The 12,380-nt window shown below is 49.3% G+C and overlaps 6 non-coding genes across 6 annotated transcripts; 2 read left to right on the forward strand and 4 right to left on the reverse strand.

The window, feature by feature from the left end:
• Window positions 1–638: 638 nt before the first annotated feature.
• TRNAP-UGG (transfer RNA proline (anticodon UGG)) lies at window positions 639–710 on the forward strand. Its single transcript has one exon. It is a non-coding gene; the product is annotated as a tRNA-Pro (tRNA).
• A 2,570-nt stretch (window positions 711–3,280) lies between these two features.
• On the reverse strand, window positions 3,281–3,352 carry TRNAP-AGG (transfer RNA proline (anticodon AGG)). Its single transcript has one exon. It is a non-coding gene; the product is annotated as a tRNA-Pro (tRNA).
• A 2,284-nt stretch (window positions 3,353–5,636) lies between these two features.
• On the reverse strand, window positions 5,637–5,710 carry TRNAT-AGU (transfer RNA threonine (anticodon AGU)). Its single transcript has one exon. It is a non-coding gene; the product is annotated as a tRNA-Thr (tRNA).
• A 1,116-nt stretch (window positions 5,711–6,826) lies between these two features.
• Window positions 6,827–6,898, reverse strand: TRNAP-AGG (transfer RNA proline (anticodon AGG)). Its single transcript has one exon. It is a non-coding gene; the product is annotated as a tRNA-Pro (tRNA).
• A 481-nt stretch (window positions 6,899–7,379) lies between these two features.
• On the forward strand, window positions 7,380–7,453 carry TRNAP-UGG (transfer RNA proline (anticodon UGG)). Its single transcript has one exon. It is a non-coding gene; the product is annotated as a tRNA-Pro (tRNA).
• Window positions 7,454–11,839: 4,386 nt separating this feature from the next.
• Window positions 11,840–11,911, reverse strand: TRNAP-UGG (transfer RNA proline (anticodon UGG)). The gene has a single exon. It is a non-coding gene; the product is annotated as a tRNA-Pro (tRNA).
• Between the last annotated feature and the right edge of the window lie 469 nt (window positions 11,912–12,380).

Raw genomic sequence — 12,380 nt, forward strand, 5'->3', positions numbered from 1 at the left:
TTCCGAAGGCCAGCGAACGCCACAGATCTCCTGCCAAACACCATCGGCACCGGCACACACGCTCCTCCTCCGGAGGACACCGCACGCCACACATCTCCTGCTACCACACCCCCTCCGCTGACAAAACACCTACCACTGGAACTCAGCTGTTCGTTCAAATAAAATATATTTTGCTAACAATGCCAATTTAACCGTCTGTCTCATTTATTGCACAAACACTAATCACACCACCACTCACACACAACACTCACCCACACAACACGCAACTAACATACACTTCGCAAATTTGCCCTCATATACATGTGCTTTCTACTGCTGTTGCTTTACAAACACAATTTTAACTAATATTACATAACATTCACATGACATTACAACTTTCACATACAACATTTACACGTACTTATTCACACTTCACATCCCGGGCAACGCCGGGTCTCTCAGCTAGTAGTAATATACAATAGAAAAGAATATCTTAATCTGAGAGTAAATAAAGACTCAGCAGGGACAAAAGCAATTCAGTGATATTGTTACAGAAAGCTTACACTCTAATTCTTACATGTTAGTGAAAAGTGAGCACTCAATGTCATACATAGATCACACACATTTCTATTTCCACACTAACACCAGGAATTGCAGCTGGCTCGTTGGTCTAGGGGTATGATTCTCGCTTTGGGTGCGAGAGGTCCCGGGTTCAAATCCCGGACGAGCCCATCTTTTTCTGTAGCTAATAATTTCCAGGTTTTCAGGCCTGCTGCTGCACGGTGTCTCTTTCAGCTGCTCACGTGGCATCTTCATGATACTACATTACAGGTCTCAGGCCAGGTTCCCAGTGACATGCTCGCCACACACCACAGCCCCATCACACGTTCGCTGGCAGGGAAGACAAGAATTTTGCCTTATGTGTTAGAAACAACCTTTTTTTCTCATTCTGCGTCCTCGTCTCATATGAACCAGGCTTGTTACAGTAGTAAAAGGTTTATACGTGTTTTTCCCTTTTTGTAGAAGATGAAATCCTTTTATTTGTATATAGATCCTTGTTGATCCTTTCAGTAGAAATGAAGCACCACACAGAGATCTATTTCTGACACATCTGACCCTTTAAAATGGATCCCAGCGGAAGAAATTGTTTCTGAATCATGTGAATCCCATCTACAACGAGGACTGTCACGGGAGACCGGGTTATTTAACACCTCTTTATACCGGGATCATTGATTGAGCAAAGCAAGGAGGTAAAATAAATTGTAATTTCATTCAGAAAAAGACATACACACAATCCTTTAAATAACATTCACAAAAATGACCTCTGTAGGAGCCCTTTCCAATGACCGGTAGGTACTCACGAAAGTCCTGGAACTGATTTCGGCGTGCAATGCCAGACACGACCGCTATGTTCTTCAGAAATGGGACATGAGTCAAAATTCTTGAGTCAAAATCCTTGAAGCCGGCTCGTGTCTATTCAGCACAGAGCATCTCTGAATTTCCTGCTGTTGGTTTGGCGCTTGGAATCTGCGCTCCTGATTGGCTGCAAGTCTCCTTATGGGTTTCAGGGTCTCATTCACCAACTTCTACAGCCTATCAGAGCGTGGGAATTCTCCTGCCAGCCAATCACCGATTTGACGGTATTGTAAAGCCGGGAGGGCACCTTTTTTCAGTCTGTAAAGAGGCATCCACCAACGTGACACCTCTTCCTCTTTGCATACTGAGCCCACTCGCTGCCCAGGCTCCACAGAGTCTGGGCTCTGGCACATGGTGGCCGGATAGCCCTGTGTTAGCCCAGGATGTGGGTACTCAAGCAGAACTGCAATGCCCCTCCTGTTCTAACACCTTGGCATCCCTGAGGCTTTCATGTCCGGGCTCCGCACAGACCCAGAGGCACAAAGCTTGGTAGTTATCTGGTCCCTCGGAATCCAGGACTTGGAAATCCCACAGTTCATTTACAGGTTATCAGTACATATACCTATTAAATATAACTCTTTAATAAAATATACTGTGTCAAGTCTGTGGTGGGGTAACATATATAAGCCCCTATTCTGCTGTCAGGGATGGAGTGAGGGTATATATTACATACACTCACTGGCAAAACACAGAAATCTTTAATGTCGCATAATTTGCACACAGTCCCAGTAATGCATTTAGGACATCTGGGTCCAAGAGCTGACACTCTAGGACTCCAACACACGGATCAGGGGTAACCAAGTGGGCTTAACCTTTATTAGTGAGCCTGGTTAACCCTTTCACCATTACAATGACTATAAAAAAGGTGAAAAATAGATGCTATGACTGTTTATGTATGCTTTAAAAAAAACAATAAAACCAGTTATAAAAAAAAAAGGGAAAAATATAAAAATGGTTAAATGTACAATATTTTATAGTTCTGTCTCTATCACATGCATAGAAAAACAATCCAGTGATACAGTCTTAGAAAAGATTATGATATAATTTTTACACATTAGGTAAAGGGAAGTATTTAATGTCACACTGCGCGGGCTCTGGGTCACACACATTTATTTCCATCTCAGAGGACACTACAGTATATTAATATATATTGCATTGCGCCTACCCACGCTTATGTGCGCATGCGTGATCAGCAAAGACGCAGCCTTAGGCCTGGGACATAGTGAGTTTAAGCGTCGCTGAGCCGGGCAGAGCTGCGCTGAGCAGATGCATAAAGCCCCTGCATCTGTCATCAGCGCGGCTATAGTTTCCCCCTCTGCATGTGCGCTGATGCGTGCGGAGGCTGAGAAACTTTGCCGAGACAGGCAGGTTTGAAATTTGCCGCTCGGGGAAGCGGAGGAGCGGTCACGTGACCGCTCCCATCTAATGGGAGCGGGAGACTAGCCCTGCCTCCCGCTCCGCCTCCTGGCACGCCTCTGCCTCCGCTCCGCCCCGCCCCCTGATCGCGCTCACTGCCTCGCCTGCAAGGACAGGAAAAAGCTCAATTTTCAGCAGGCGAGGCAGAGCAGGAGCGCGCCTCAGCGAGCTTCAAGTCACTATGTCCCATGCCTTAGGCGACGGCCCTGGTGTAGGTGCTGCACGTGCGCCTGCCGGTGCGTGCAGCTGTGATCCCCTCCCATCGTGCCCTACAGACCGCAGATCGCGGTTTTAAGCTGTGCCAGTGCAGCAGCCAACACTGGAGCCGCAGCCTTAGGGGTGAAAGCCAGATTGGAATTGGCTAAGGAAATTTGTCTTTGTATAGTAATCGCTTAATTGGGAATGATAAAACTTGATCAAATTAAATGTAAAAGTATTTAACAGTCTTCATAGGGCTATAAAAGTAGAGGGGCTCATCTGGGATTTGAACCCGGGATCTCTCGCACCCTAAGCGAGAATCATACCCCTAGACCAACGAGCCAGCTGGCAGAACCATATTCTAGATGTGTTGTTAGAAGCCACATCAGCAGCAGGACAGAGGCCGCATCATATTACATTCCCAGCACAGGCTGCTGCTTCTGTGAGGGGAGAATGATAGCGCAGCACAGACCTGCGCCCAGCGGCTGCAGGAACTCCAGGTATATCCTGCTGTATAGTGCCCAGTACCTGCACCCACCTCACAGCACCCTGCTGTATAGTGCCGGTACCTGCACCCACCTCACAGCACCCTGCTGTATAGTGCCCGGTACCTGCACCCACCTCACAGCACCCTGCTGTATAGTGCCGGTACCTGCACCCACCTCACAGCACCCTGCTATATAGTGCCGGTACCTGCACCCACCTCACAGCCCCTGTATCATACTGATAGAAATACAGCTTCCCATTCCCAAATAATACAAACAGTTTATTAATACAGACTAACAATAAGAAACACTGAATAAAAAAGTAAAGAAAGGGTATGAATAGAGGGTGTGAATAGAGGATTTGTGTGGGTGTTTTTTATTGAGGGGTAAAGAAGTTGTTGGGAGAGAGGTGTATAACTAATGGTATAGTGGGGAGTGGGGAAGTTGGAGAGAACAGAGACGTTCACAAAGGAGTGAGGAAACAGTAACCAGAAAAGGCAGTAGGGAGGGCATAGTGAGATGCAGGAGGAGAGATTCCCAGGTACTGGAGGGTAGAAAAAGTACAAAGAATCACAGCGGAAGAAATAGTTTCTGAATCACGTGCATCTCATCTACAACGAGGACTATAAAAAAGGTGAAAAATATAAAAATGGTTAAATATACTATTTTTTATAGTTCTGTCTTTACCACATGCATAGAAAAAGAATCCAGTGATAAAGTCTTTAAAAGGCTAACAATCTAATTTTTACGCAGACATTTATTTCCATCTCAGGGGACACTACAGTATATTAATACTTTGTTTGTTGATAAAAGAACATCTACCAGGCGCCCGGTACCTGCACCCACCTCACAGCACCCCTGCTGTAAAGCCCAGGATGCGGGTACTCAGGCCGAACTGCAGTACCCTCCTGTTCTAACACCTTGGCATCCCTGAGGCTTTCATGTCCGGGCTCCGCACAGACCCAGAGACACCAAGCTTGGTAGTTATCTGGTCCCTCGGAATCCATGACTTGGAAATCCCACAGTTCATTTACAGGTTATCAGTACATATACCTATTAAATATAACTCTTTAATAAAATATACTGTGTCCCGTCTGGGGTGGGGTAACATATATAAGCCCCTATTCTGCTGTCAGGGATGGAGTGAGGGTATATATTACCTACACTCACTGGCCTCATTCTTGGCGCACTTTAGAAATAACTTTTAAAACTTTTACACACAAGAAATTACTCTCAGCTTTATCATTTGGCTGGAGCTCCCCCTGAACCCCTATACCTGGTTCAGGGTACCTGGGCATCTATCTGGGCACCTCTCCTTATACAAGGAACCCCTCTCTATACTAGGGACCCAGTGTATGGTTGCAGGTATACATTAACCCCTTCATGCCCCCTTACCTGGTCTGGATGAGGCTGCAGCAGGAATCCTGGCGGTGAGTCGTAAGAACGTTTTCAGAGTCAGAGTCTGATGGGAGCAAAGTGCTTGGCTGTATCCGAGAATCTCACTCGATTCCCGAATCCAACTTTTCGGGGTATCCCATAACTCCGGAACCCCGATACATAGACACATTCTGTAAAGACTTTCTCCGGGAAACCCTCCCTGACACTTACAGCCTAGAAATTTCCCGGTCCCAGCACCCCAGGAAAGGCAAAACACGCAGAAATCTTTAATGTCGCATAATTTGCACACAGTCTCAGTAATGCATTTAGGACATCTGGGTCCAAGAGCTGACACTCTAGGACTCCAACACACGGATGAGGGGTAACCAAGTGGGCTTAACCTTTATTAGTGAGCCTGGTTAACCCTTTCACCATTACAATGACTATAAAAAAGGTGAAAAATAGATGCTATGACTGTTTATGTATGCTTTCAAAAAAACAATAAAACCAGTTATAAAAAAAAAAAGGGAAAAATATAAAAATGGTTAAATATACAATATTTTATAGTTCTGTCTCTATCACATGCATAGAAAAACAATCCAGTGATACAGTCTTAGAAAAGCTTATGATATAATTTTTACACATTAGGTAAAGGGAAGTATTTAATGTCACACTGCGCGGGCTCTGGGTCACACACATTTATTTCCATCTCAGAGGACACTACAGTATATTAATACTTTGCTTGTTGATAAAAGAACATATATCAGGCACTGCTGAGAGTTGAACTCAGGATCTCCTGTTTACTAGACAGGCGCTTTAACCAGCTAAGCCACAGCACCCTGCTGTATAGTGCCCAGTACCTGCACCCACCTCACAGCACCCTGCTGTATAGTGCCCGGTACCTGCACCCACCTCACAGCCCCTGCTGTATAGTGCCCGGTACCTGCACCCACCTCACAGCACCCTGCTGTATAATGCCCGGTACCTGCACCCACCTCACAGCGCCCTGCTGTATAGTGCCCGGTACCTGCACCCACCTCACAGCACCCTGCTGTATAGTGCCCGGTACCTGCACCCACCTCACAGCACCCTGCTGTATAGTGCCCGGTACCTGCACCCACTTCACAGCACCCTGCTGTATAGTGCCCGGTACCTGCAGCCACCTCACAGCACCCTGCTGTATAATGCCCGGTACCTGCACCCACCTCTCAGCGCCCTGCTGTATAGTGCCCGGTACCTGCACCCACCTCACAGCACCCTGCTGTATAGTGCCCGGTACCTGCACTCACCTCACAGCACCCTGCTGTATAGTGCCCGGTACCTGCACCCACCTCACAGCACCCTGCTGTATAGTGCCCGGTACCTGCACCCACCTCACAGCACCCTGCTGTATAGTGCCCGGTACCTGCACCCTTTTGCCGAGACAGGCAGGTTTGAAATTTGCCGCTCGGGAAGCAGAGGAGCGGTCACGTGACCGCTCCCATCTAATGGGAGCGGGGGACTAGCCTCGCCTCCCGCTCCGTCTCCTGGCACGCCTCCACCTCCGCTCCGCCTCCGCCCCGCCCCCTGATCGCGCTCACTGCCTCGCCTGCAAGGACAGGAAAAAGCTAAATTTTCAGCAGGCGAGGCAGAGCAGGAGCGCGCCTCAGCGAGCTTCAAGTCCACTATGTCCCATGCCTTAGGCGACGGCCCTGGTGTAGGTGCTGCACGTGCGCCTGCCGGTGCGTGCAGCTGTGATCCCCTCCCATCGCGCCCTACAGACCGCAGATCGCGGTTTTAAGCTGTGCCCGTGCAGCAGCCAACACTGGAGCCGCAGCCTTAGGGGTGAAAGCCAGATTGGAATTGGCTAAGGAAATTTGTCTCTGTATAGTAATCGCTTAATTGGGAGTGATAAAACTTGATCAAATCTAAATGTAAAAGTATTTAACAGTCTTCATAGGGCTATAAAAGTAGAGGGGCACGTCTGGGATTTGAACCCGGGACCTCTCGCACCCTAAGCGAGAATCATACCCCTAGACCAACGAGCCAGCTGACAGAACCAAATTCCATATGTGTAGTTGGAAGCCACATCAGCAGCAGGACAGAGGCCGCATCATATTACATTCCCAGCACAGGCTGCTGCTTCTGTGAGGGGAGGATGATAGCGCAGCACAGACCTGCGCACAGCGGCTGCAGGAACACCAGGTATATCCCGGGAAAAATCACTGACTGTAAAGTCTCCCAAAAAGGGTCAAAGTTTAACTTTCTGAGACTTTGTATGTTGAGTTTTTCTCACCGTTGTGAGCAAGGGCAACAGCTACAGCAGTCACACCCCATAGTAATATACAATAGAAAAGAGTATCTTAATCTGAGAGTAAATAAAGACTCAGCAGGGACAAAAGCAATTCAGTGACATTGTTACAGAAAGCTTACACTCTAATACTTACATGTTAGGTAAAGGTGAGCACTCAATGTCATACAGAGATCACACACATTTCTATTTCCATACTCACCCCAAGAATTGCAGCTGGCTCGTTGGTCTCTAGGGGTATGATTCTCGCTTTGGGTGCGAGAGGTCCCGGGTTCAAATCCCGGACGAGCCCTTCTTTTTCTGTAGCTAATAATTTCCAGGTTTTCAGGGCTGCTGCTGCACGGTGTCTCTTTCAGCTGCTCATGTGGCATCTTCATGATACTACATTACAGGTCTCAGGCCAGGTTTCCAGTGACCGCCACTGCTCGCCACACGCCACAGCCCCATCATACGCTCGCTGGCAGGGAAGACAAGAATTTTGTCTTTCCTTGCCGCGACACGATCATATGGTCGGCGGGCAGCCAATAGAAGGGCAGATAGTGCCTTGTTCCGCGATATGGAGCGTGGTGAGGGCGTGCCGTGACGTCACATGAGTGTTTTGCCCACATTGGCTGAACTGCGCATATGACCGGCCCATTGCGCGACAAAGACAATTTTTTTTGGTCTTTGCACGCATTGCGCCTACCCACGCTTATGTGCGCATGCGTGATCAGCAAAGACGCAGCCTTAGGCCTGGGACATAGTGAGTTTAAGCGTCGCTGAGCCGGGCAGAGCTGCGCTGAGCAGATGCATAAAGCCCCTGCATCTGTCATCAGCGCGGCTATAGTTTCCACCTCTGCATGCGCGCTGATGCGTGCGGAGGCTGAGAAACTTTGCCGAGACAGGCAGGTTTGAAATTTGCCGCTCGGGGAAGCGGAGGAGCGGTCACGTGACCGCTCCCATTGGAGCGGGGGACTAGCCCCGCCTCCCGCTCCGCCTCCTGGCACGCCTCTGCCTCCGCCTCCGACTCCGCCCCGCCCCCTGCCTCGCCTGACATAATCATCTTCCAGATGTGTAGTTAGAAGCCACATCAGCAGCAGGACAGCGGCCGCATCATATTACATTCCCAGCACAGGCTGCTGCTTCTGTGAGGGGAGGATGATAGCGCAGCACAGACCTGCGCACAGCGGCTGCAGGAACACCAGGTATATCCCGGGAAAAATCACTGACTGCAAAGTCTCCCAAAAAGGGTCAAAGTTTAACTTTCTGAGACTTAGTATGTTGAGTTTTTCTCACCGGTGTGAGCAAGGGCAACGGTGACCTGATACCATGGACATGAGACGTGTACACGAGGGAGGAGGCATAATGCTCAGAGCTGCAATAATACAATAAAGATCTCTAATAGAGGTGTCACAACTTACTCACACACCCACCCTGGTCCCCGCTGCTCACACTCCCCGGTCCCCGCTGCTCACACCCCCCGGTCCCCACTGCTCACACTCCCTGGTCCCCGCTGCTCACACCCCCCCGGTCCCCACTGCTCACACTCCCCGGTCCCCACTGCTCACACTCCCCGGTCCCCGCTGCACACCCCCCGGACCCCGCTGCTCACACCCCCCCGGTCCGCACTGCTCACACCCCCCGGTCCCGCTGCTCACACCCCCCGGTCCCCGCTGCTCACACCCCCCGGTCCCCGCTGCTCACACCCCCCCGGTCCGCACTGCTCACACCCCTCGGTCCCCGCTGCTCACACCCCCCGGTCCCCACTGCTCACACTCCCTGGTCCCCGCTGCCCACACCCCCGGTTCCCACTGCTCACACTCCCCGGTCCCCGCTGCTCACACCCCCCGGTCCCCGCTGCTCACACTCCCCGGCCCCCGCTGCTCACACCCCACAGTCCCCGCTGCTCACACTCCCCGGTCCCCGCTGCTCACACCCCCGGACCCCGCTGCTCACACCCCCCGGTCCCCGCTGCTCACACCCGCCCGGTCTCCGCTGCTCACACCCCCGGTTCCCACTGCTCACACCCCTGGTCCCCGCTGCTCACACCCCTCGGTCCCCGCTGCTCACACCCCCCGGTCCCCGCTGCTCACACACCCCGGTCCCCGCTGCTCACACCCCCCGGTTCCCGCTGCTCACACTCCACGGACCCCGCTGCTCACTCCCCCGGTCCCTGCTGCTCACTCCCCCCGGTCTCCGCTGCTCACACCCCCGGTCCCCGCTGCTCACACCCCCCGGTCCCCGCTGCTCACACCCCCCGGTCCCCGCTGCTCACACCCCCCGGTCCCCGCTGCTCACACCCCCCGGTCTCCGCTGCTCACACCCCTGTTTCCTGCTCCCTCAGGGTAGGAGGCTGAGCGCGTCACGTGGGGACGTGGTGTGTCGGATCATTCCGTCTGCTGGGGATGATCACACATCGCCCAGCAGACGGAGGCGCGCGCATGCGCACACAGCCACGCAGCGTCGCGAAGCCACAAGTGTGCTCCAGCCCTAACAATATCAGATTAGAAAAGGATTGTTGTTTGTCCGGGAGATGTCTGATTTTACCACGATATCTCGAATATTTCTCCCTTCTCTTTAAGAGAAAAGGGATGGGGTATTAAAAAGATCCCGTGTCGTATGTTCATATTGGAAGATTTTCCCATTTGGTAACTTCTTCTGAATGATCCTCTTTTACAATCATTTTTGTTGGATTCACCAGAGGGGAAACTGGAGAAAATGTGTATGTTTTTGTGTCTGATGGAAAAACCAAAAATATAGTTTTCCAAACAGCATTAGAATAAAAATATATATAAAAAAAAATTTAATCGAGAAACTAAAAATGTAATTATTCATTTATATATCTCAGTATTTTCTGGTTTCTTAGAATTCCCGAGCAACACTAATATCTTTAATTCAGCATTAAATCTTATTTTATCCCCATCCTCATTAATGTCATTCTTTGCACACAGATATGGAGTGTGCAATTTGTATCCACTTCTTCCTTATGTGTTAGAAACAACCTTTTTTGTTCTCATTCTGCGTCCTCGTCTCATATGAACCAGGCTTGTTACAATAGTAAAAGGTTTATACGTGTTTTTCCCTTTTTGTAGAAGATGAAATCCTTTTATTTGTATATAGATCCTTGTTGATCCTTTCAGTAGAAATGAAGCACCGGACAGAGATCTATTTCTGACACATCTGATCCGTTAAAATGGATCCCAGCGGAAGAAATAGTTTCTGAATCATGTGAATCCCATCTACAATGAGGACTGTCACGGGAGACCGGGTTATTTAACACCTCTTTATACCGGGATCATTGATTGAGCAAAGCAAGGAGGTAAAATAAATTGTAATTTCTTTCAGGAAAAGACATACACACAATCCTTTAAATAAAATTCACAAAAATGACCTCTGTTGGAGCCCTTTCCAATGACCGGTAGGTACTCACGAAAGTCCTGGAACTGATTTCGGCGTGCAATGCCAGACGCGACCGCTATGTTCTTCAGAAATGGGACTTGAGTCAAAATTCTTGAGTCAAAATCCTTGAAGCCGGCTCGTGTCTATTCAGCACAGAGCATGGTGCTTCCCGCTTTCTTTCTCTAACCTCTTCTTTTGGCCTTCAACAGTGGACTGAAGCCAGCACCCACAAGGATGGACACTACCTAGACCTGGTTTTCACTAAAAACTTCTCTCTCCGACTTCTCCATCTCCCATTTTCCTCTCTCTGACCATCACCTCATCTCATTTTCTCTCTCTCGCTTCTCTCCATCTCCATCTCGCCCTCGTTTTTCCAGAAACCTGCGCTCTATTAACCTACCAGCTCTTGATTCCACTTTACGCTCCTCCCTCTCCTCTCTCAGTTCTGCTTCAGACCCTGACAACCTGGTCAGGAACTACAACTCTGCCTTATCTTCCTCTCTTGATCTTCATGCCCCACTTTCTCTCTGCCGTCCTCGCCCTTCTAACCCCAGACCCTGGCTAAACTCCCACACACGCATGCTGCGTTCCTCCACTCGTTCCTCTGAACGCCTCTGGAGGAAATCTCATACGCTCGCAGACTTCATTCACTACAAATTTATGCTATCCTGTTTCAACTCTGCCCTCTCTCAAGCTAAACAAACCTACTTTTCATCACTAATCAACACACACAAGTCTAACCCACGCCGTCTCTTTTCTGTCTTTGACTTTCTACTCAGACCACCCTCAGCTGCCTCCTCTTCTTCCTCCATCTCACCTCAGGACTTTGCTGACTTTTTTAAGGAAAAGGTGGAGTCCATACGGCAGAACATCCCATCTAAAGTGCGCCAAGAATGAGGCTAGTGAGTGTAGGTAATATATACCCTCACTCCATCCCTGACAGCAGAATAGGGACTTATATATTTTACCCCACCACAGACTGGACACATCTTCTACAAAAAGGGAAAAAAACGTATAAACCTTTTACTACTGTAACAAGCCTGGTTCATATGAGACGAGGACGCAGAATGAGAAAAAAAGGTTGTTTCTAACACATAAGGCAAATTTCTTGTCTTCCCTGCCAGCGAGTGTGTGATGGGGCTGTGGTGTGTGGCGAGCATGCCACGTGCAGTGGCGGTCACTGGGAACCTGGCCTGAGACCTGTAATGTAGTATCATGAAGATGCCACATGAGCAACTGAAAGAGACACCGTGCAGCAGCAGCCCTGAAAACCTGTAAATTATTAGCTACAGAAAAAGATGGGCTCGTCCGGCATTTGAACCCGGGACCTCTCGCACCCAAAGCGAGAATCATTCCCCTAGACCAACGAGCCAGCTGCAATTCTTGGGGTGAGTATGGAAATAGAAATGTGTGTGATCTATGTATGACAGTGAGTGCTCACCTTTACCTAACATGTAAGTATTACAGTGTAAGCTTTCTGTAACAATGTCACTGAATTGCTTTTGTCCCTGCTGAGTCTTTATTTACTCTCAGATTAAGATACTCTTTTCTATTGTATATTACTATGGGGGGTGACTGCTGTAGCAGTTACGTTCATTGTGTAGATTACTCGGTCTCCTATTTTGTGACAATTACAGAGCGTTACTTTTTATTCAGTGTTTCTTATTGTTAGTCTGTATTAATAAACTGTTTGTATTATTTGGGATGGGAAGCTGCATTTCTATCAGTATGATACAGGGGCTGTGAGGTGGGTGCAGGTACCGGGCATTATACAGCAGGGGTGCTGTGAGGTGGGTGCAGGTACCGGGCACTATACAGCAGGGCGCTGTGAGGTGGGTGCA

The sequence above is a fragment of the Ascaphus truei genome, unplaced genomic scaffold (assembly GCF_040206685.1).
Source record: "Ascaphus truei isolate aAscTru1 unplaced genomic scaffold, aAscTru1.hap1 HAP1_SCAFFOLD_526, whole genome shotgun sequence".
Lineage (NCBI taxonomy): Eukaryota > Metazoa > Chordata > Amphibia > Anura > Ascaphidae > Ascaphus > Ascaphus truei.